At 35.3% G+C, this 25,781-nt stretch overlaps 1 protein-coding gene across 1 annotated transcript in view; it reads left to right on the forward strand.

Moving 5' to 3' along the window:
- The window catches only part of OSTN (osteocrin), a 420,502-nt gene that overhangs the window by 3,952 nt on the left and 390,769 nt on the right, over positions 1-25,781 (forward strand). The gene's annotated exons all lie outside the window — the stretch shown is intronic.

Raw genomic sequence — 25,781 nt, forward strand, 5'->3', positions numbered from 1 at the left:
AAAACGGATACAGATCTATATTCATTGTGCAAAATGAAGCAAACCTTTACTGTAGTTGGTAGCATTGCTTTATGGCTTTTCTCATAAGATAACACTTCAAAATAATATTTGCAGGCAAGCTGGAGTAAATAGTTGAGGATTTTCCTGCCTGTTGACAGTGATGTGAATCCCCCAAATCCTACCAGGCCAGCCCCAAGGACAGAAAGAATCAATATATCAAAGGCCTGTAATCTATTGTGCCTTACTGTATTAGTTGGGAAGCTCTTCTCTGTATAACCTATCTGGCCAGATGGGAAGAAAATAATCTCAATACTAGTATGAAAATACATACAAAACAGTAAAATGTAGTTTGTATTGCCACAAGGTTAGAGATGTGGAAACGGAAATAAAATAAAACAAATACAGTTCTACCTCCCTCACTTTATCCCAACTGCATTAGAAAATAATTAAAATAAGGCCAAGCCTGGTGGCTCATGCCTGTAATCCCAGCACTTTGGGAGGCCAAGGTGGGCAGACCACTTGAGACGAGGAGTTCAAGACCAGCCTGGACAACATAGTGAAATCTTATCTCTACCAAAAAATTTTAAATATTAGCCAAGTATGGTGAGGCACACCTGTAGTTCTGACTACTTAGGAGGCTGAAGTGGGAGGATCACTTGAGCCCAGGAGTTTGAAGCTACAGTGAGTTATGATTGCGTCACTGCCCTCCAGCCTGGGCAACAGAGCAAGACCCGTCCTCTAAATAATGATAATAATAGTTGTCATAATTAATATGCATCAGAGGTGTGCTAGTCCAATTATAATTTGAAATAAAATGGATTTCTGCTTCCAGAGCACCAGTGTTCCCACAAAGTTGGTTTTCGTGCTTTCATTGCTCATGAAATGCGTCTTAGTCTTAGGGATTTTTGATGGACAGACGAATGGATACATTACTGACAAAGCATTAAAGGTCTGAAAGGTACATTGGCACTGGACATGGCATCCAATTTTATTCTGAAGATGATAGAAATGAAAGGGTTACTGCCTAGTTTCTTAAAAAAACTTAATTAAGAGTGTAATAGAAAAATAGGACAACTGGGACCTAATTTGTCTAGCCCTGAAATTATCAGAGAAACTGAAATAATGTGACTTCTCTCATGAAAAGAAGACAAAGAAATACATTTAAATATAAAATGTTAAGCTATAGTGAAGCTATAATTTCATGGTTTTTAATCTATAAAATCTATGAGATATTAACGGAATCTTTATTAACCTAATAATTAGTGGCAAAAGTATCTAATTTACCAACTAAAACAAATAGAAGAAATTTACTTAAAAATTGTATTAGATTGGTGAAACTTGATAATATCTCTGTTTTCTACATTTATTTTTCGCAAAATGAAAGCATAATGCCAACCTGTAGCCAGTGGAAGTATTTGTATATTCTAAAACAATATTAGAAAAATATATAATTGCTATGAAATTCATAATGCTAAATGTCATTAAGATGAATAAAAGTATCATAATAAAGTACTCTGTCAACAATAAAGTAAAACTCCAGAAACCTCCATGACGTTAGATAAAGAGGGCCATGATGAAAACAGTGCAAATAATCTTTTTGTTTTCTTTATCCAACCAGCAGCTTTTCTGCTGCCACCTTTGGAATAGTGGTATTAGCACTGCATAACCAAATCGTAGCCAATAATGTTAAACTAACAAATGCATCTCAACAGCTTCATTTGTAGATAAGAGGGCCCCCAAAGACAGGCAAGCAAATTGACTAAGCTCTTTAAAAAATGGTTTATTGTCCTAGAACAAAACTGGGAAAAACTCAAATTGCGTATTATGGAATTGCATATTTTAAAACATTTTTATTAGCAGTTATTTTTGTGTATTCTTTATTATCAATTTATACATATCTCAATATGTATAAATATATGTGCTTATATATTTGCATGTATACATATGCATGTATATGGAGTAATCAGTGAAGTCCACTGCCTTGAAATATTTACAGCTGGAAATGTACAGATGCTGGGAAACGAAGACTACTCTCCGCATCTAATTTTTCTATAAAGAGGTAACAATTCCTCGGAGAGCAGATTTATTTGATTGGCGAGATTGAAAGAAGAAAAGGAAGAATTTGTTTGCCATTTTAACATGATTGTTTACACGGCACATGCTTTCTCTGCTTCTCCTGAAGAAAGCTTACAGAGTAGACTCTGACCCAACTGCAGTTGTGTGTGGCCACCCAGTGTTACCATGATAAAGTGAGTAAATCTATTTCCATTCAGAAATGCATATTAGGTAGCCTACGAAAACTATCTGTGTGTATATATATATACATACTATAGTATATATATACATACCATATATGTGTGTATATATACACACACATATATATAGTATAGTATATATAGCATATGTATAAAATATATGTTATAGTAACTGCGTGTGTGTGTATACATTTAATAGGCTATCTTATACGCATGTGTGTGCCTGTATATAGTTTTAGTAGGCTACCTAATATGCATTTATAGATATGTTGTGTTTTATAGTCAAGCTTTTATTTAACGATGAAGATAACTTTTATTCCCAAGTATCTGTCTTTTGTGTCTATTGCTTTTTTCTTAGCTCAGGAGAGAAATAAGTGCTATGAGCGTGGGTTTTTTGTGTGTGTGTGTATGTATATATCTTTCTTTATATATGAAGAATCATATATTTTGTCATAAAACAAAATAAGAGAAAAACATACATATAACATTCATCCATATGCAAATATATTTCAAAACTTTAAAATATCCATATCCTCTAAGCCACTTAAGCACAAAATAATTTATAAAATTATAAAAAAATACATTTGAGCAAAAATAACGTACAACTTTATTGCACCATTATACTGAACATTTGTGAACATTTTAAAATGTTCAATAAGAAACTGTTTAAATAAATTACAATATATATCCATAGTACAGGTTGCATATTTACAGAAAATGTTTTTGAAAAAAATTAAAGACATAGAAAAATGACATTATGTTACTTATATTAAAATGTATGCAAATATATTCATACATATTAAAAAGCAAAGGGAAAATATACCAGCATGTTAATTTTATTGTTTTGTAAGAGAAATGTTGTGACAAAATTATTGAAGAGATTAAATAGAACTAGTTCCAATAGTTACAATTATCAAATTGCCAGATTTCAGTTTAAAACAAACATATTTGTAACACTCAGTACTACGTAAAGATAGAACTTGATACCCTGTAAGTGGTGAGCTCTTTGTCACTAGAGGAATTCACTAAGAGAGTGGATTACTGCTAGTCTCATATGGTTTATATTATACACTAATAGTGCCAAAAAGATATGCTCCTTAAAATTATTTCTAATTCTCAGAACTCACAATTTAATATGATTTTGAGATTAGAAGTCTGTCTTTGTAATTAATTTCCATGCATATCTTTAAACAGACAGGAGAACTTCTGACTCTTTTTTATATAGGGATAACTTTGCTGAGATTTAGTAGAACTTCCATGGCCGTGAAGGGTGATCAGGAAGACAGGAAGAAGCAGCCTTGAGTGAGAAGGCTGATAGTAGAGTAGAATCATTGCTAATCTCCATTACTATAGCATTCTTTCTTTCCTCCACTCTGAGTCCCTAGGTTCTCAGAACTGGTCATGAAAAGCAGGGAAGCACATTGAGTGAGAGGATTTATTGAGTCTACCCCAAATCTTGAGGGTTTAAGTTTTAGGAAAGCAAAAAAGAATTTTGAGTGCAGGACCTTCATGGGTCATGTTACACTAGGTCAGAACTTATCAGGGTTCAAGGGGAAGTTAAAAATCACCAGGTTGAACCTTCCTCCCACATTGATGTTTTAATTATGTCTTTGGGAACTTCAGAATGTGAGCAGACTCAGATTTGAAGAAAACTGAAAAATACAGTTTAAAGGGGCCTGTAGGAGGGTGGAGAGTGGGAGGAAGGAAAGGAATCAGTAAATAACTAATGGGTACTAGGCTTAATACCTGGGTGATGAAATAATATGTACAACAAACCCCCATGACACAAGTTTACCTGCATAACAAACTTGCATATGTACCCCTGAACCTAAAATAAAATTCAAAAATATATATAATAAATAAAAACAAATAATATGAAAGAAAATGCATCAAAAGGTGGACAATCAGAAGAAGAAAAGAATGAGAAGACAGCTTCGGTTAAATCTTTATTTCACTGAGATTAGTAAACCACAAATGAAATATTATACTTTTGTTCTTTGGGGAACAATGTTTTGTTGTCTCATCTTTTGCCCTCCTCTAACTACCATTTCCCTGTAGGCATCAGCTTGCACTATTCCTTCTGCATTTGAAGTGTGATTATGTCCTAGATGAAAATGTATCTACTAAACAGAGAAAACGCTACATAGATGATAGAGCTCAAAAAGTACTTATTCTACATGAAATCAGAGTCTGAAACAAAAACTCGAGGCAAAAATTATAGGGCCACAGATTGATGGTCAATAGTTGTAGCTAATGGAATTATCAAAAAATAAATAATTTTTCTTAAGTAGTAGGTTTTCCATTCCTGAAAGTGTTCCATCAAAGGCCAGATAGCAGACTTTAGTGAATACAAGCGGAATTCATTCAAAGAGTAACTGAGCTCTTCTTCAATTTTATCCTACGTTATATAATTACTGTGGATAAAGCACTGAACAGAAGAGACATGGCTGTCTTGATGGTGTTTATACTTGAGGGAAAATATTACACATGTATATATGTAAATTAAAATAGTGATGAGTGCAGTGAACAAGGAATTATAGGGTGCTGTGGATGTGTTGACCTGTGCTCCTACCCATTTGACCTGGAGGAAGGAAGCTGGGAGTAGACTGAGGTGTCAAGGTGTATTTTTCTGACTAAATGACATTTTACCAAAACTTGAAGAAAGAGTAGGAATTAAACCAGTGGAGACGGAGAGGGAGAGAGAAACATACAACAGAGAGGACAAAACACATATGCAATGGTCCTGATACATATATCAGACATGAAAGCAGTGGTGAATAATAGGGCTGCAGTGATAGGTTAAGACTAGGTCATGCAGGTGCCATGCTGTATCCTGTAAGCAATGGAAAGTTATTGAAGGCTTTTAACTAGGTACGCAAAGGCAGATTTGTTTTCAAAGCATCAAATACTTGGTGAAATAATGGTCTGTCAAATAAATACGAGTCTACAAAATTGAGGCATTTTCTCCAATCAAGTACTTTGGACAATACAGGTTCCCATACGCTTCTGCAAAACCAGCTGTCATTTAAAAACAAAAGAAAAAAGTCTTTTAAAATTGATCCTCTATTATTCCCAAGGATTTAGAACTTTGAATTCACAAATTTTAGAATAGAAGGGGACTTTCGAGATGATCCCATCTGATATTCTCTCATCTCTTGAGACCCACCTGGGAGGTTAATGGAGTTGGTAAGGACCAATTTTTAAGTGAAGAGCTAAACCAGAAACTGGATCTTCGAACTCCCATTTAATCTTGCCATTAATCAATGTTGTTCTTTTGTGGATAGTTAGCAATTTTAATAATTCTTCAGTGTTTATTAGATATTGTCATTTTATTTTATTTTATTTTATTTTATTTTATTTTATTTTATTATTATACTTTAGGGTTTTAGGGTACATGTGCACAATGTGCAGGTTTGTTACATATGTATCCATGTGCCATGTTGATTTCCTGCACCCATTAACTCGTCATTTAGCATTAGGTGTATCTCCTAATGCTGTCCCTCCCCCCTCCCCCCACCCCACAACAGTCCCCGGAGCGTGATGTTCCCCTTCCTGTGTCCATGAGTTCTCATTGTTCAATTCCCACCTATGAGTGAGAACATGCGATGTTTGGTTTTTTGTCCTTGCGATAGTTTACTGAGAATGATGTTTTCCAGTTTCATCCATGTCCCTACAAAGGACACGAACTCATCATTTTTTATGGCTGCATAGTATTCCATGGTGTATATGTGCCACATTTTCTTAATCCAGTCTATCGTTGTTGGACATTTGGGTTGGTTCCAACTCTTTGCTATTGTGAATAGTGCCGCAATAAACATACGTGTGCATGTGTCTTTATAGCAGCATGATTTATAGTCCTTTGGGTATATACCCAGTAATGGGATGGCTGGGTCAAATGGTATTTCTAGTTCTAGATCCCTGAGGAATCGCCACACTGACTTCCACAATGGTTGAACTAGTTTACAGTCCCACCAACAGTGTAAAAGTGTTCCTATTTCTCCACATCCTCTCCAGCACCTGTTGTTTCCTGACTTTTCTAACTGGTGTGAGATGGTATCTCACTGTGGTTTTGATTTGCATTTCTCTGATGGCCAGTGATGAGGAGCATTTCTTCATGTGTTTTTTGGCTGCATAAATGTCTTCTTTTGAGAAGTGTCTGTTCATGTCCTCTGCCCACTTTTTGATGGGGTTGTTTGTTTTTTTCTTGTAAATTTGTTTGAGTTCATTGTAGATTCTGGATATTAGCCCTTTGTCAGATGAGTAGGTTGCAAAAATTTTCTCCCATTGTGTAGGTTGCCTGTTCACTCTGATGATAGTTTCTTTTGCTGTGCAGAAGCTCTTTAGTTTAATGAGATCCCATTTGTCGATTTTGGCTTTTGTTGCCATTGCTTTTGGTGTTTTAGACATGAAGTCTTTGCCCACGCCTATGTCCTGAATGGTATTGCCTAGGTTTTCTTGTAGGATTTTAATGGTTTTAGGTCTAACATATAAGTCTTTAATCCATCTTGAATTAATTTTTGTATAAGGTGTAAGGAAGGGATCCAGTTGCAGCTTTCTACATATGGCTAGCCAGTTTTCCCAGCACCATTTATTAAATAGGGAAGCCTTTCCCCATTTCTTGTTTTTGTCAGGTTTGTCAAAGATCAGATAGTTGTAGCTATGCGGCATCATTTCTGAGGGCTCTGTTCTGTTCCATTGATCTATGTCTCTGTTGTGGTACCAGTACCATGCTGTTTTGGTTACTGTAGCCTTGTAGTATAGTTTAAAGTCAGGTAGCGTGATGCCTCCAGCTTTGTTCTTTTGGCTTAGGATTGACTTGGCGATGCGGGCTCTTTTTTGGTTCCATATGAACTTTAAAGTAGTTTTTTCCAATTCTGTGAAGAAAGTCATTGGTAGCTTGATGGGGATGGCATTGCATCTATAAATTACCTTGGGCAGTATGGCCATTTTCACAATATTGATTCTTCCAACCCATGAGCATGGAATGTTCTTCCATTTGTTTGTATCCTCTTTTATTTCATTGAGCAGTGGTTTGTAGTTCTCCTTGAAGAGGTCCTTCACATCCCTTGTAAGTTGGATTCCTAGGTATTTTATTCTCTTTGAAGCAATTGTGAATGGGAGTTCACTCATGATTTGGCTCTCTGTTTGTCTGTTATTGGTGTACAAGAGTGCTTGTGATTTTTGTACATTGATTTTGTATCCTGAGACTTTGCTGAAGTTGCTAATCAGCTTAAGGAGATTTTGGGCTGAGACAATGGGGTTTTCTAGATATACAATCATGTCATCTGCAAACAGGGACAATTTGACTTCCTCTTTTCCTAATTGAATACCCTTTATTTCCTTCTCCTGCCTGATTGCTCTGGCCAGAACTTCCAACACTATGTTGAATAGGAGCGGTGAGAGAGGGCATCCCTGTCTTGTGCCCGTTTTCAGAGGGAATGCTTCCAGTTTTTGCCCATTCAGTATGATATTGGCTGTGGGTTTGTTGTAGATAGCTCTTATTATTTTGAGATACGTCCCATCAATACCTAATTTATTGAGAGTTTTTAGCATGAAGGGTTGTTGAATTTTGTCAAAGGCCTTTTCTGCATCTGTTGAGATAATCATGTGGTTTTTGTCTTTGGTTCTGTTTATATGCTGGATTACATTTATTGATTTGCGTATGTTGAACCAGCCTTGCATCCCAGGGATGAAGCCCACTTGATCATGGTGGATAAGCTTTTTGATGTGCTGCTGGATTCGGTTTGCCAGTATTTTATTGAGGATTTTTGCATCAATGTTCATCAAGGATATTGGTCTGAAATTCTCTTTTTTGGTTATGTCTCTGCCAGGTTTTGGTATCAGGACGATGCTGGCTTCGTAAAATGTGTTAGGGAGGATACCCTCTTTTTCTATCGATTGGAATAGTTTCAGAAGGAATGGTACCAGTTCCTCCTTGTACCTCTGGTAGAATTCAGCTGTGAATCCATCAGGTCCTGGACTCTTTTTGGTTGGTAAGCTATTGATTATTGCCACAATTTCAGAGCCTGTTATTGGTCTATTCAGAGATTCAACTTCTTCCTGGTTTAGTCTTGGGAGGGTGTATTTGTCGAGGAATTTATCCATTTCTTCTAGATTTTCTAGTTTATTTGCATAGAGGTGTTTGTAGTATTCTCTGATGGTAGATTGTATTTCTGTGGGATCGGTGGTGATATCCCCTTTTTCGTTTTTTATTGCATCTATTTGATTCTTCTCTCTTTTCTTCTTTATTAGTCTTGCTAGCGGTCCATCAATTTTGTTGATCTTTACAAAAAACCAGCTCCTGGATTCATTAATTTTTTGAAGGGTTTTTTGTGTCTCTATTTCCTTCAGTTCTGCTCTGATTTTAGTTATTTCTAGTCTTCTGCTAGCTTTTGAATGTGTTTGCTCTTGCTTTTCTAGTTCTTTTAATTGTGATGTTAGGGTGTCAATTTTGGATCTTTCCTGCTTTCTCTTGTGGGCATTTAGTGCTATAAATTTCCCTCTACACACTGCTTTGAACGTGTCCCAGAGATTCTGGTATGTTGTGTCTTTGTTCTCGTTGGTTTCAAAGAACATCTTTACTTCTGCCTTAATTTCATTATGTACCCAATAGTCATTCAGGAGCAGGTTGTTCAGTTTCCATGTAGTTGAGCGGTTTTGACTGAGTTTCTTAATCCTGAGTTCTAGTTTGATTGCACTGTGGTCTGAGAGACAGTTTGTTATAATCTCTGTTCTTTTACATTTGCTGAGAAGAGCTTTACTTCCAACTATGTGGTCAATTTTGGAATAGGTGTGGTGTGGTGCTGAAAAAAATGTATATTCTGTTGATTTGGGGTGGAGAGTTCTGTAGATGTCTATTAGGTCCACTTTATGTAGAGCTGAGTTCAATTCCTGGATATCCTTGTTAACTTTCTGTCTCGTTGATCTGTCTAATGCTGACAGTGGGGTGTTAAAATCTCCCATTATTATTGTGTGGGAGTTTAAGTCCCTTTGTAGGTCACTGAGGACTTGCTTTATGAATCTGGGTGCTCCTGTGTTGGGTGCATATATATTTAGGATAGTTAGCTCTTCTTGTTGAATTGATCCCTTTACCATTATGTAATGGCCTTCTTTGTCTCTTTTGATCTTTGTTGGTTTAAAGTCTATTTTATCAGAGACTAGGATTGCAACCCCTGCCTTTTTTTGTTTTCCAGTTGCTTGATAGATCTTCCTCCATCCCTTTATTTTGAGTCTATGTGTGTCTCTGCACGTGAGATGGGTTTCCTGAATACAGCACACTGATGGGTCCTGACTCCTTATCCAGTTTGCCAGTCTGTGTCTTTTGATTGGAGCATTTAGCCCATTTACATTTAACGTGAATATTGTTATGTGTGAATCTGATCCTGTCATTATGATGTTAGTTGGTTATTTTGCTCGTTAGTTGCTATAGTTTCTTCCTAGCCTCGATGGTCTTTACAATTTGGCATGTTTTTGCAGGGGCTGGTACCGGTTGTTCCTTTCCATGTTTAGTGCTTCCTTCAGGAGCCCTTTTAGGGCAGGCCTGGTGGTGACAAAATCACTCAGCGTTTGCTTGTCTGTAAAGTATTTTATTTCTCCTTCACTTATGAAGCTTAGTTTGGCGGGATAGGAAATTCTGGGTTGAAAATTCTTTTCTTTAAGAATGTTGAATATCGGCCCCCACTCTCTTCTGGCTTGTAGAGTTTCTGCTGAGAGATCAGCTGTTAGTCTGATGGGCTTCCCTTTGTGGGTAACCCGGCCTTTCTCTCTGGCTGCCCTTAACATTTTTTCCTTCATTTCAACTTTGGTGAATCTGACAATTATGTGTCTTGGAGTTGCCCTTCTTGAGGAGTATCTTTGTGGCGTTCTCTGTATTTCCTGAATCTGAATGCTGGCCTGCCTTGCTAGATTGGGGAAGTTCTCCTGGATAATATCTTGCAGAGTGTTTTCCAACTTGGTTCCATTCTCCCCATCATTTTCAGGTACACCAATCAGACGTAGGTTTGGTCTTTTCACATAGTCCCAAATTTCTTGGAGGCTTTGTTCATTTCTTTTTATTCTTTTTTCTCTAAACTTCCCTTCTCTCTTCATTTCATTCATTTCATCTTCTATCAGCGATACCCTTTCTTCCAGTTGATCGCATCTGCTACTGAGGCTTCTGCATTCTTCACGTAGTTCTCGAAACTTGGCTTTCAGCTCCATCATCTCCTTTAAGCCCTTCTCTCCATTGGTTATTCTAGTTATCCATTCTTCTAATTTTTTTTCAAAGTTTTTAACTTCTTTGCTATTGTTTTGAATTTCCTCTCGTAGCTCAGAGTAGTTTGATCGTCTGAAGCCTTCTTCTCTCAACTCATCAAAGTCATCCTCCATCCAGCTTTGTTCCGTTGCTGGTGAGGAACTGCGTTCCTTTGGAGGAGGAGAGGTGTTCTGTTTTTTAGAGTTTCCAGTTTTTTTGGTCTGTTTTTTCCCCATCTTTGTGGTTTTGTCTACTTTTTGTCTTCGATGATGGTGATGTACAGATGGGTTTTTGGTGTGGATGTCCTTTCTGTTTGTTAATTTTCCTTCTACCAGACAAGACCCTCAGCTGCAGGTCTGTTGGAGTTTACTAGAGGTCCACTCCAGACCCTGTTTGGCTGGGTGTCAGCACCGGTGGCTGCAGAACAGCGGATTTTCGTGAGACCACAAATTCAGCTGTCTGATAGTTCCTCTGAAAGTTTTGTCTCAGAGGAGTACCAGGTTGAATGAGGTGTCAGTCTGTCCCTACTGGGGGGGTGCCTCCCAGTTAGGCTGCTCAGGGGTGAGGGACCCACTTTAGGAGGCAGTCTGTCCGTTCTCAGATCTCCAGCTGTGTGCTGGGAGAACCACTACTCTCTTCAAAGCTGTCAGTCAGACAGGGACATTTAAGGCTGTGGAGGTCCTCGCTGAGTTTTTGGTTGTCTCTGCCCTGCCCCCAGAGGTGGAGCCTACAGAGGCAGGCAGGCCTCCTTGAGCTGTGGTGGGCTCCACCCAGTTCGAGCTTCCTGGCTGCTTTGTTTACCTAAGCAAGCCTGGGCAATGGCGGGCGCCCCTCCCCCAGCCTCGCTGCGGCCTTGCAGCGTGATCTCAGACTGCTGTGCTAGCAATCAGCAAGACTCTGTGGGCATAGGACCCTCCGAGCCAGGTGCAGGACACAATCTCCTAGTGTGCCGTTTTCCAGGCCCATTGGAAAAGCGCAGTATTAGGACGGGACTGACCCGATATTCCAGGTGCCGTCTGTTTCCCCTTTCTTTGACTAGGAAAGGGAACTCCCTGACCCCTTGCGCTTCCCGAGTGAGGCAATGCCTCGCCCTGCTTCGGCTCGTGCACAGTGCGCTTCACCGACTGTCCTGCACCCACTGTTAGGCACTCCCTAGTGAGATGAAACCGGTACCTCAAGCAGAAATGCAGAAATCACCCGTCTTCTGTGTCGCTGGGGCTGGGATATTGTCATTTTAAATATGAGATCTTGGGATATTGTGTTTTTATTTTACAATAATTTAGAGCAATTAAAAAAGTCACTCTAATGTCTTTCTTTGGCTATTCTAAATATCATGGAAAGCATTTATCTAGTATTCTGAAATTAAATTACAGTTGTAATAGCCCTATTGTTTCACCTGTTTAAGCATTATTATTCAGGATATGATATTCATATTACAAAAAATACCATATTCTTAGATGGAGAATAATACACAATAAAATAATGAATAAATGACTCAGGAAACTCTAAAAATTGCAATTTAAAAATCTGCAATGGACATGAATGTTCATCAAGAAAATTAATAGTTACCAATGTGTAAAATTGTTAACCTTACCAGGAATTTTAAATGTCTAGGTATAGTTATGGATAATTTCATAGAAATCATTTTTAAAATTTGTATCTCACATTGTTGCATCTATAGCAGATTATATTTTTCAAAAATGGCTACAGCAGTATTTCCATTCCCATATGTTCTTTCACAATCTTGCCACTTCCATCAGGAGGAAGAATCTATTTCCCTTTCTCTTGAAACTACAGGAGACTTTATAACTGCTTCAACCAAAAAGAACAGACAGAACTCTGTAATTTCAGAGGCTGGTTCTTAAAGGCGATATGGCTTCTCTTTCCCCCAGTCCCACCCCTGCCTCCTTCCTCCACTGCCTCTCTCTCCCTCCCTCTCAAAGCTTAACCTTGGAACCTAGCCACATTGTTAAGGCAAAAACCAGGTCACATGGAGAGCCTTCATTTATATAGTTGATCCAGTTGACAATTTTAAAAACTCATCCATAATGTCACACATGCAAACACACACACACACCTGAAAATACTTACAACTTAGCAGAGTGGAACTGGACCCATATGAAAGATATACACACACATACACATGGATTCACATATATGTACATACACACATACTTATACTTATATAATCTGACATACATTATTTATTATATGAGTTATATATTATATATGGCATGTAATATATATGTGTATGTATGATCTTATGAGGAATATAAGATATTCTGAACAAATTTAAAAAGTTGTATGCTACTAGCTGAAATGTGAGGTATTGAGGACAATCTAAAAATAAGCGATCTGGCAAATAACATCTATTAAAATTATAAAACCTTTAACCTAGCAAATATTCTCCTGGAAAAATATTTCTAAGAAATAAATCACCACTACATAAAGATATGAATAGAAATATTTTATTATTTAATGTTTACAGAAACAAAAAGAATGGATATAATTTGAACATCCATTAAGATAAGAATTACAGGATATATTATGCAATATTTTATAGCCAATATAAGATTTGAGCCAATGTATTATTTTATAACCAATAAGAGAAAATCGTTTAAAATTGTTCATTTATTTGATTTCTACAAGGTATTGAGTGAGAAATGAAAGATTACATAGGCAAATCTACATATTATTTTTTCATACATTTGTGAAATGATGTTAAAAATAGTCCTATATGCGATGTATGCATGTATTAAGTATAAATGTTGTGTAGATATAATTATATGGGCTGGTTAAATTCCCTAAGTGGGGATGTTGGTGGAGATGATGTCCAGGGCAGGAAAAGACAAGGGTCACTGTAACTGCATAACAGATAATGCCAAAACTTATTGGCTTAAAACAGTAATTCTCAACTGGGAGTGATTTTGCCTACCAAGGTTATTTTTGATTTTCAGTACATATGTGGGGTTACTACTGGCAGGAGGCCAGGAATGCTCTTGAATCTCCTAAAATGCATAGGATAGCCATCTATAAAAAAGGATTGTCCTGTCCAAAAGGTCAGTAATACAATGCCAAGAAACCCTGGCTTAAATAAGTGACAATATTTATTTTGCTTCCAAATCTGCAATTTGGGCAGGGCAGGGCTGGTTGAGGACAGCTCAATTTTGCTGTGCTCAGTATCAGGCTAGAAGGCTGGGCCTGAAATCATGTGAAGGCTCTCACAGGTTTTCCTTTTCATATTGGTAGTTTCTTACCATTCTTATTTTATTTGGTGTTATTAGTAATGGCTACTGAATTTTATCAAATGCTTTTCCAGTATCACCATCCATACATTTTCTGATCATGAATATTCATCCCTTACTTTAATGTACCTGAAGTACATACCTTTTATATATTTAATAAATGCAAATTACCTGTGAATATATCTGTTCCTTCAATACTTTTCTAAGTGATCATTTCAGATTTTCCACTTATTTTTCATGTAATTGTGGTAATTACATATTTTGCCAAAAAAATCATTCATTTATTTTGGTTTTCAAATGGGTTGCCATACAATTGCATATCATAACATATATTATTCTGTAATTACTCTCTGTAGTTAAATATTCTTATATCTATTCTTTTATGTTTTACTCCCTATCTTTTGTCCTTAATCAAGCATATGAAGGATTTGTCATTCTTATCGGATATGTCAAAAAAGTAACCTGTTGACTTATTTATCGTTTGTAGTTTTTCTCAATTGTAAATACAGATTATAATTGTGTTCAGTTCACAGAGTTATTATTGTGAGGATTAAATCAGTTAATTTTCATGACATGCTTAGATTTACTCAAATTTCAAAAGAAACGTATTAAATGTTCTTATTCAAATTATATTTTCATCAAGTTGCCAGTGTGATATGTAGTTCTTACTTTTTATATTGAGCTGCTGTAATGTGTCATGCAAAGCTCTATGACTGCAAATCTACTTCACGAAATGTGACTTTTATCAGTATATGTCGGCCTATTTTATATTCTGTTTAGTACTTTCAACCCTGAAGTCCACCTTCTAACATTAATATTGATATTCCTCCTTTCTCTCCTCCAACCTCTCTCTCTCTCGCATTTACTTTTAGATTTTCATGACTTTCTTTTTATTCTGATTCTTGTAAATAGTACAAACTAGATTCTTTTATTTTCATTTACTTTTTAAATTTATAATTGACACCTAATAATTGTATATATTTATGGGGCACAATGTGATGTTTTGGTGCATATATACATAATATAATGAGCAAATTAGGGTATTTATCGTATCCATTACTTTAAACATTCATCATTTCTTTGTGGTAACAACATTAAAAATCTTCTCTTATAGCTGCCTTGAAATATATACTACATTGTTACTACTACAGTCACCCTACTGGGTAACAGAACACCAAAACATACTCTTCCTGTCTCTCTCTGTGGATTTTTCAAAGTCCGGTTTAAGAACATAAACCTTTTTTGTTTTTCACGGGAAATTATAGTCCATACCCAATCTCTGTAATGACTGATAAAACTTATCTTATATCTTTCATTTTGTCTTATGTTTTCATTTATCTGGGCTGTTATTTTTAGCACTTTTTACAGAATATATTTATTTTTTATATTGATCGACATGAGTCTTTCCCAAAATCAAAAAATCAGAAAAATTAGTCTTTATGTTCACTCAGCAACTTGCTTGTTCTGTGAAGTTAGCCATTCCTTTTTCTGTAATCCTTAAAACATAAATAATACCTGACTTTGATTACCTCTTAGAATTACTACAATGATGAAATAATCTAGATTTACTTTCTAAACCATTTATCTGCAAGGTGTTGTAAATACTTCAAGGAAATACTAACATAAAAGTAACTAAGGATAAAAGCTAACAAATTTATTATGTTATATAGTTGACAAAAATCTGTTGTTACTAAATTATATGTATATAATTAAAAAACAATTTCTAATATGTATTAGAAATTTCTGCTGAGTTTCTTTTGCTCTTTCTGTGTGTGTGTGTATATAACTCAGGAGAAATTTCTAATATATATTAGAAAGAAAGAGCATTATTTTTATAATTAATAGGCTTTTTTTGGTACTTTTAGCTTTACAGAAAAGTTAAGTAGAAAGCACAAAATTCCTGTGAACCCCCTTACCCTCACCCTAGGTTTCTGCTATTATTTATATGTTGCGTTAGATGGCACATTTGTTATATTTCATAAACCAATGTTGATACATGCTTATTAACTGAGTTCCATAGTTTACATTAGTGTTCATTTCTTGTGTTGTACTTTCTATGGGTTTTGACAAATATCTGATGACCTGTAGCCACCATGACAGTGCCATACAGAATAGCTTCACTGTTCTAAAAACCCCTTGGTTCACATTTCATCTTTCATTTTTTTATTTTCCATTTTTATTTTCTTAATTTTAATGTTTCTATGCCTTTTTTTCTATTCAATCTTTATTCTTATGTGCTTGATAAAGTTGGTATTCATTACATTTTTTCACCTTGTTAATTTGGAAATCATACCTTATTTTTATTATTAAGTGGCTGTCTTTCCTTCTGGATGTTCATACTGACATATTTCTCTCTATTGCTATGAATAAAAAACTGTTATAATAATAATATTTAACAAGTATATACTATGTGCCTTTTTGAAGTGTTAGAAATCTATATGATTTTTTATTATAATTAATAATCTATAATAATCTGTAGTATCTAATTCAGTTCTCACGACACCCCTATAAGGTAGGGATAATTATCATATCTAACTACTGAAGAATTGAAGCACTTACCTTATGTTATGCAGGTAGTAAGAAGTGGAACTAGTATGTTTGAAAACAGGTGGATCAAGTTTGGTCAAAGCTTTGGTACTCTATTTTTGTATACTGACTCTGATAAACTCAATTAGTTATCTCAGGGAAGCATTCTAGTTTTTCATTCTTTCCTTCCACTCCAATAAGATTATATTTTAAAAATATTTTTAGCTACCTCTCTCACTCTCATCTGCCCCTCCCAAGTAAGATTTAATGCTCTATTTTATGCACTTATTCCTAGATTTTGCTGAGATAACTTAGCACCTTTACTTCTTACTGTTTTTCTTACCAATTATTTTTACATCACAAATTAAAATGAGATATTACTTTTCCTAGTAGAAAATAAAATTAAAGGTATAACTCAGTGTTGTCAAAACTATAGTCACACAAGCATACATTGGTAAAATATTTATGTAAAACACTTTGGTAATAGATATAAAGAATATTTACTTGTTAATACCTATTTATTAATTCTACTTTAGTACCATAATGTGAGAATATATTAAGAAATGAAGACATAAATTCAAATGAAGTTGTATTTCTCACAACATTTATAGCAAAATATAAAATTTGCCAAAAATTCAATAAAAAACTGAACAGTTTAATTAACTGGGGTCAGACAGCAAGCACAGTATAAGTGAGCAAAGTGATAGAATGATCATGGATTATTGCCAGATAATTGCACAAGGTGAAATTGTGAAAGGTATCTCAAAGCTACTCAAATGTATTCCAATCTCTTTCTCTAGAAAATAGTCTAGGATTCACTTTAGACAACTTTTGGAGTAGTAATTTGTTGAATAATTTGCTGGACTTGAGGATCTCACATGAGCAACTGAATACTCCTGGGTATGATTGTGAATGAGAAGAAGAAATGGAAGTTGTGGTGAGGGGTGAAAACCATCAATTTGATTTGGTCTAATTAGTGCTTTTATAACATGCCTTAGAGATTATGTATATATATATATATAATTGCAATTGGAACTTAGATCTCTTTCTGCATCTGGTCTCCTACCATAGTTCCCACCATACTTCCCTGTACTGAACTATTATCCAGTTTTGTGAAGCCACCAACTTCTTGTTCATTACTGGAACATTTTTACAACACTTAGGTCGCCCCCAACATTTTAGATTCAATGATATTTCCATCAGATTTATAAAACTTTCTTAAGTATAGCTCTCTAAGTTTACTTTAATGTTTCACATAAAAAACAAGGAACCATGTGTTTTATATACTATTTTAGATACAGAAACTTGCTAAATGATGTGATGAAGATTTTTGTGGAATGCGCTGATGCTTTGGCTGTTTCTCTTATGCTAGTGGTTCAATAGTATTGCCTCAGAGTTAAAAGTTTTTTTGCAAAAATAAAATGTGATTGATGTTGGTAAAAATACTAACTATAGTACATTGCACAAGTTTGGTTCTCAATATATTTTAGCTTATTAGGTATTTGTCTTTATTTATGATGATGACCGTGAAAATTGAAAATAAAAAAGAACTAAATTACCGTGAAGTCCTCTCATTTTTCAAAGTGATTTAGCAGAAATTTATCTCCAAATCTCTACCATTTTTGTCTGGCAAGTAACTGCTCAATTAATGAGTAAACAAGCCAGCCTTGAGGAGTTTTGCTATTTCATTCCATAAAACGATGTAGCATAGAAACTCAGAAATTCTCATCTACTTACTTGCAATTCCCCAGCATACTCAACACTTTTTAAAATCCAGTGCTCTCACACTGCATTATTCCATGTGGAAGCTTCTTATCTAACACATTTTTATTTGTTAGAGTCCCACTCCAGCTATATCTTCCTTATTCACTCACCTCCTACACTGGTATTGTTGGTGAAGAGTAGCTCATATATCAAGTATCCACAGTACCTGACAGGATGCATTTGGTAATGATATCTCCAGAGCACTCAGCATCACATTCCAGAATTGTTATGATGTAAAAAGTGCTGAGAATGGAAAGGTACTAGAAACAATATTTTCCACTTTCTCTTCTGTACCTTCCTGTTTTCGCCATCAGACTATGACCCGTTTGATGTACATCTCTATACATACAGCACGCTCTCACTGATTCAATACTCATTAAAAAGAAATAGTTGAATATATTTTTACAAACGAATTCCCAGAAACGGTATGAAGACAAAAGCCACATACCTAAGGAAAAAGCTATGAGGCCGTTTGCAGTTTGTGTTTCTAAAGGTAGATAATTCTTGGAGTTTTCTCTAGAGAGGCATTGTCCTTTGTGCACTCTGGGAGAAGGATCAGGAGAGCAAAAGTTGCAAACACTATTTAAGGATAATATATCATGGCTGTTTTAACTAACAACCCCGCTGCCGGTCCATTATCATGAACTAGGGTAGGGCAGGAAATCAAGGTTTATTGTTTTGCTTTGGCATTTTCATATTCTGCATTGTCTGCAATCTCTATTGAGACAGGTGACAAGAAGAGTATAATAGTTAAGTAACAGATTTTAATAAGTGGGGAATTGGTAGCTAACCTTCATTAGTGATCTTAAGACCCACAAATAAAATTCATAGTTTTGCAAATGTTCAATTTAAGAATATTTCCAGTCATCTATCAATAAGCTCTCAAGTATTGTAAATTTTAACTCATCATCTTAATCACCCTGTCTCTGGGTTCTCTTTCTTTCTTTCTTCTCTTTCCTCTCTTTCTCTCTTTCTTTTTTGAGATGGAGTCTCACTCTGTCACCCAGCCTGGAGTGCAATGGTGCGATCTTGGCTCACTGCAACCTCCACCTCCCGGGTTCAAGCGATTCTCCTGCCTCAGCCTCCCGAGCAGCTGGGACTACAAGTACGTGCCAACACCCAGCTAATTTTTTCTTTTTATTATTTTATTTTATTTTATTTTGTCTTTTTAATAGAGACGGGGTTTCACCGTGTTAGCCAAGATGGTCTTGATCTCCTGACCTCGTGATCCTCCCACCTCGGCCTCCCAAAATGCTGGGATTATAGGCGTGAGCCACCGTGCCCGCCCTGGGTTCCTGTTCTTTAAACATACAACTATGATTCCCTAGCCCTTTTCATTAATGTTAACCTCGTTGTTTTCTCCTTTATCCCAATGACTGTTTCCTCATCCCTTACCTTCTTCAATTAAAAAATCTCATCTTCTTAAAATTTTCTGCTTTTATTCCGCTCTGGGCCTGTTTGTCCCAAATCCAAGTTTACAGAGTAGAATGGAATGTTCTGTGGACTAGAAGCCAGGAGACCTGACTTCTACTTGATCTACCACTAACAGCGTAAGCTTAGACAAAGCATTCTCTCTGCACCTTTAGTTTTCCCATTTGTAAGAAGAATGGGTGTTGGAGTTGATGATCTCCACGCTCTTTGAGCCAGACATTTTAAACACTAAAATTCTGACCTGTTTGTCTCTCACAAATCCTTTGCCAGTGAGCTGTTGCATCCTTCAGACGCTAGAGGGAGCTTCTGGGAGACTTTTCTGATAAGGTTTAGACTGAAGTAAGGGATAAATGTCTCTTTATCACAATACACATTCTGATTGAAAAATGTAATTTCACTTTTTAATTTAATGTAAAAGAAATAAATGTTGCAGTAATTCTAGAATTTTGTATTATTATGACTCTGTAGCATGAAGCTAACTTAATTCGCTTTAAATACCAACCAGGTCTTGAAGTTTTTCTCCTTTATCTTTAAATTTGTGAAAATATGGGGAAGCACATTTAGAAGCCAATGGAAAATAAGTACAATTATGAGAGTAGGATTCTTTTTAAAAGCCATCATTCTCAACTGAGATAATTCGCTGCTCGAGGATATTGTAAAAGAGAATTATGATGCCCTTGTGTACTTTCTAAGAATATGTTTTAGAAAGTAGACAAATGCAATTTGACAAAGACCTGTTTAACAATAAAATTATTATAAACTTATTTATTAAATTTCAAGGAAATCAGGATTGGGAAGTTTGTGGAGAACAAATAAACACCTATTCATCATCCTAAGAATAATGTAGTTTGAGATGAGAAGTTAATTTGCATTTTTATCACTATTATTTGTTAAATTACGAAAACAGTGAATATATTCTTAGATTAAGAAGAGTTGACATGACTTTGATTCTTTGCTTCCTTTGTAGACTATTTGCTTATTCTTTGGGGATCTCTTAGATAATATCTTTAATACTCTTATATTTCACTCTGTCTTTAGGTGTGAGAATGTTCATCTCCTGAAGGACTAAAATCCTACATAACTTTTCAATCTGTGCTTTTATGGCTCTAATTATAATGAATTCTCAGTTATTCTTTTCATTCATTGGCTCTTTTTTATTCTCTTTCTTTATTTCTGGTATTTCTATTATGGGAGTGTTAATAAGTCTCTTCCTAACCTCCATTATTTTGTTAATTAGGCTGTATCCATTCTTTTAGTCAGCTAATACTTTCAGATTAGTTTTATCTATTTATTTATTTGTTTGTTTATTTTTGAGACAGAGTCTCACTCCATCACCCAGGCTGGAGTGCAGTGGCACAATCTTGGCTCACTGCAACCTCTGCCTCTGGGTTCAAGCAATTCTCCCTGCCTCAGCCTCCTGAGTAGCTGGAATTCCAGGCGCCCACGACCACGCCCGGCCAATTTTTATATTTTTTAGTAGAGACAGGGTTTCAACATGTTGGCTAGTCTGTTCTTGAACTCCTGACCCCAGGTGATCCGCCTGCCTCAGACTCCTAAGGCGTGAGCCACCGTGCCCAGCCGAGGTTATTTCTTATTCCAGCCATATATATTTGTGACAACTAATGTCTCCAATTGATTCTTGTTTCTTGTTTATCAACATGTTTGAATTTTTGAGAATATTTATATCCACATTTTAAATACTTGTTTTCTCTATTATTTTATTAGCTCTATATTCTCTAGTATTAGATATTCCATTTGTTATCTCACAGTGTATTCACTTTATTCAGATGCCTCAAGGATTTTTACTGGGAACTCATCTTCTTTTATATGAGACTATCAGCTGACTTTTAAGACTATAAGATTTCAAGGTTGGGATAGGTATAGTTTTGATCCATTTACTGAGTGTTATTCTTTATTTGTTCTTTTTCTATGTCTTTTCTGACCTATCAAAGTTCTGATATGGGAACATAAGGTGACAAGCCAACTGACTTAATTGATAATATCTCATTTCCTATTCAGGTATGCAAATTATGTTTAAGCATTTAATTTCTTCTCCCTCTCTCTCTTGCTCTTACTCTTACTCTCAAAATGCCGTTTCTCTAATTTGGAGCACTATTTTTTCGTGAAATTCATATAGTTCATATATTACTTGGTGTTAGTAAAACAAATAAGATACTTTAGATTGAGTTATTAATGCATACAAATATGACCAATATTCTATTGAAGGAAAAATGCTACATACATTTTGATTACTCAAATTTAACTGATTATATGTCTGTGTGAAAAATATAGGGCAGGTGAAAGAATACTAAAGATAAACTGAAAAGATCTGTATTTAAATCCTAGATCTGCTTTTTATTAATAGTTTCACCTTGGTCAAATATCAAGATCTCTGGGCTTGGGTTTTATAATTCATAATATATAATTCATTTCTTCTCCTCTGAATGTACCTGTTAAGGGAGCGTATGCATCATCCACAGACACACAAGAATACATCAGTGAGAAAAGTCTTTGTGTGCATATGTGTGTGCGTGTGTGTGTGTGTGTGTGTGAATTTGGGTGTTTATCTAATAATCCCCAATGCAGGGGATTATTTTCTGGTAAAATATGATAAAGGAATGCACTTGACTGGATGTCTCAGTGAGATGCCTAATCCTTTGATGTTAAAATGGCTACTTTTATGGAGCACACTCCCAAGTCCATTTATTCAACTATTACATAAGCATGTATGGCTTCTCTACCTTACCTTGTAGCATGAATGGAACTGAGAGAATGGAGTACTGGCTATATTGCAAGGGTAGACGCTGACAGCTGATGACTAGGTAAGCTTTATACACACGAGCAGGTAGCACAAAGAAAACTGCAGCACCTGAGTGCAGAAAGTCAAAGATAAAGCAGGGCATTTGCCTGCTTTTTACAGAAAATAAACCTTGTCTAGCAGCAAAACCTGAGCAGATGACTCATGTTCAGAACAGGCAAATGATCAACTCCTCTTTCTGTGGGCAGAAACCAACAAGGGAGTGAAGAAAGGAGAGTAGGCGGAAATGTCCTTCTCTATGGGCTAAGGCAGATGTATAAAGAGAAGAGGAAGTAACATATTTTTTTTTTTCCACAACAGTGACAAATGAATAAAACAATGTGAAAAGTCTTGACAAATTATAAGTTGCAAAAAAAATCAGAAATGTCTTGACATACTGATTAAATGACGCATTTATTTGTTTAAACCACTTTATGCTTTAGATAGAAATATTTTTTAGAGTGGCATTGTATACGATGCTTATCGCTCTTCTTGGAGCACAGTAGGCATTTAATACATGATAGTTTGTTGTTCGAATTTTTACCATACTTAATGTTCTGACAACTCCATTCAATATTATCAACAGAAGAATGTATAATTCATAAAACTTCCTGAAATATTGAAATCTCAATTAGTATTACTGGTAATAATATTAATGGGAACTCCAGTTGAGAAATCCCCATCAATTTCTAATTTAACTTCCTATAATACATTAAGTATCAATATAATTTCCAGTTATTCTACTTAACTTCATTTTTAATGACATTTTCTTCTTGATTCTCTTTTTCTCAAAATACTCTATCCTGTTATCTTACCATAATATCACACACCTCTTTTCATCTTCACTTTCTATCCATAACCTCTCCTCCTCTAGAGGACCATTGAAATTGCTCAAGATTTTACTTTTCTAATTCTACACATTTTTTGCAGGCAAACCAGTCCATTGCCATTGGTTTAATGACTTTCTATGCCTTGATAATATCAAAATATATATAGTTAGTCTTAACTATTTTCTTGACCTTAAGAGAAGGACTTTAAATCCATGCATTATTATTACCTTGTTCTAAATATCTCACAGGCAACACAGGCACGACTTGTCCCAAACTGACCCAGTCTCTGCCATCATTCTCAATCTTCTTTGTGTCAGTAATGGTGATACCACCCATTCTGCCACACAGCCGGAATCACAGAAATCACACTTCACTCCTTCCTCATGTTAACCTTCTATAGTCAATCAGTCATGAAGTGTCAGTACTAAAACCCTTTCCCAAGTCTCAAATTATTTCCTTCCCCACCCTACCACTGTAGTCCAAATTCCTATCACATTTCTGTCATAGTCTATTATGATACAGATGGTAAACGTTATTCTAAAGTACTGCTGAACTCGGGAATTAGTGAGTAATCTCTGGTAATTTACAGTCTCTTTAATAAATTTAGAAATCAACAATGTAAACCAAAGCCAGAACAACTTTAAAAATTAAAAATATATGTCTAAATCATTAATTGGTTATAGAAAAAATAGGCTGGGCACGGTGGCTCACACCTGTAATCCTAGCACTTTGGGAGGCCAAGGCAGGCAGATTGAGCTCAGGAGTTCGAGACCAGCCTGGCCAACATAATGAAATCCTGTGTCTACTAACATACGAAAAATTACCCGGGCGTGGCGGAGTGTGCCTGTAGTACCAGCTACTCAGGAAGCTGAGGCAGCAGAATTGCTTGAACCCGGGAGGTGGAGGGTGCAGTAAGCTGAGATGGTGCCACTGCACTCCAGCCTGGGCAACAGAGAGAGACTCTCTTCAAATAATAATAATAATCAATATTATAAAATGTTTAGAATTATGGAAAATAAAAGAATTTGTATCAAAATTTGTGAAAAAGATTTAGAAGATGGTTTATAAACTTTAAAAATACTTAGAAACAAAAAATCAAGTATTAGCTAATTAATTTTTTAATCCACAAATCTGGGACAATGCAGAATAAATAAGTTGAAAAAGGAAAGCAACAACAAAAAATAAGAGTAATTGCAATAAAGAACTGAAAAAATAGAGTTAATAAAGAAATTTATTTAATTAGTTTTTAAAGAAATGAATCAAATAGACACACATATAGATCACTGACTATGAGAAAATTTTAAAATATTAGCAATAAAAAGGGAGCCATAATATTAGAAACAGCCAATTTGTTTTTTAAAAAATTATAAAATGTTATGAATGTATTAATGCAAATCAGTTCAGAGACAGAAGAAATGATCAATCTTTTAGAAATATTAACATAATGACCCTAGAGAAAATAATAATACAAAATACTATGATAACTTTTAAAAAAACTAAATGTATAATCAAAATTCTCCCTTAAAATATATCCTGGGCTCAGGTGTTTTTATAAGTGAATTTTGAATCAAATTTTTAAAAAGCTGATCATCTCAATTCATTACAAATAAGAATGGAAAATAAAAGAAAAAGAAAAAACCATACCCCAATTCAAGTTATGAAGCAATTATAATCTTCATATTAAAATCTAAACAAGGACAGCATAATAAAAAAGAATTATTGGCCAATCTCTTAAAAGCATGCTTGCAAAGTATTACATAATACTTTAGAAAATGTTGCCTTTATTTTCTTTTGCCTCCATATTGTTTGAGCAGTTTGGCTCCCATCATTACCATGCTTAAGAAATGAATTTTGTAGGATGCTTGTGCTGTTTGATTGAGTTTACTTGGATTTTTAGCCATTTTCTTTACACTTGACTGCCAAACTCCACAAGATATTTTTACCTTTTCTAGCTTTCTATAATTTCATTGTCTTGTAGATTCTGTTATCTGACTCTTTGCTAACACTCTTTCTATGTTCTATGACTTTCCCTTCAGCCCCTTTATGCTGGGAGTTAAACATGTAGAGCCTGACCTATCGCTCTTCTTGATTTATATCCACTGCCTTGAAGAGCACACCCATTCCCATATGTCTAGTAATCTTCATTTGATTGGTAACTCTCAAATTGAAAAGTTCCCCATCTGATCAGTAGAGCTGCAATTTTGTCAGATACTTAGCTCTGTTGTGCACATCACTGCTTTAATTGAGTTTGACTAACACCAAACTCAGCATTTTTCTGACTTCTAATCTTTTTTACCTCGCATCACCTTTTCTATGGTCACATTTTTTTCTTTTTTTTTTTTTTTTTTTTTTTTTGGTTACCAAAACTTGTCAATATGGCAATATCATTGAATTTTTTTCTTTTTCATTCACTGTATCCATCGGATTCAATCTTTAATACAGCTCATATTTGTCTCTTTCTATCCAGCCTCATTTGTACATGGTTAAACAAGTGTTTATCACTAATCTGGAATATGTCATCTTCAATAAGGCTCTTGTTTTCCTCCAGGCTGCACTGCTCACACTGCTCAGTTTTCTGTTAAGCAACCTGCTCATTATAGTAGAGCACCAAGGTGATCTGTTCTTCTGTTCTTCAGAAGTTCACTATTTCTTATTGCAACAGGGCTACACGATTTTAAGATTCCTCAAAATCAATACGAA

The sequence above is a fragment of the Symphalangus syndactylus genome, chromosome 17 (genome assembly GCF_028878055.3).
Source record: "Symphalangus syndactylus isolate Jambi chromosome 17, NHGRI_mSymSyn1-v2.1_pri, whole genome shotgun sequence".
NCBI lineage: Eukaryota > Metazoa > Chordata > Mammalia > Primates > Hylobatidae > Symphalangus > Symphalangus syndactylus.